Raw genomic sequence first — 458 nt, forward strand, 5'->3', positions numbered from 1 at the left:
GAGCACAGGATGCTCTCCACTGCACACCTGTAGAAGGAGGTGAGGACTGAGCTTCCCAGACCAGCTCGCCTCAGCCGTCTGAGGAAGTAGAGTCTCTGATGAGCTTTCTTGATCAGGCTGGTGGTGTTGTTGCTCCAGCTGAGGTTGTCATTCATGTGTACACCCAAGTACTTGTAGCTGGAGACCACTTCCACTGCAGATCCTCTTATGTTCAGGGGGGTGTAGGTGTTTTTGTTCCTTCTGAAGTCCACAATCATCTCCTTTGTCTTCTTCACATTGATGTGAAGGTTATTCTCTCTGCTCCAGGTGTTCCACCTCTTGCCTGTAGCTGGACTCATCATTGTTTGTGATGCATCCCACCACCGCTGTATCATCTGCAAACTTTACAATGTGACAGCCTGGATGGGTAGCTGCACAATCATATGTGAGCAGAGTAAACAGGAGGGGGCTCAACACAC

This window comes from Nematolebias whitei, chromosome 14 (assembly GCF_014905685.2).
Source record: "Nematolebias whitei isolate Nwh7 chromosome 14, NemWhi1, whole genome shotgun sequence".
Taxonomy (NCBI): domain Eukaryota; kingdom Metazoa; phylum Chordata; class Actinopteri; order Cyprinodontiformes; family Rivulidae; genus Nematolebias; species Nematolebias whitei.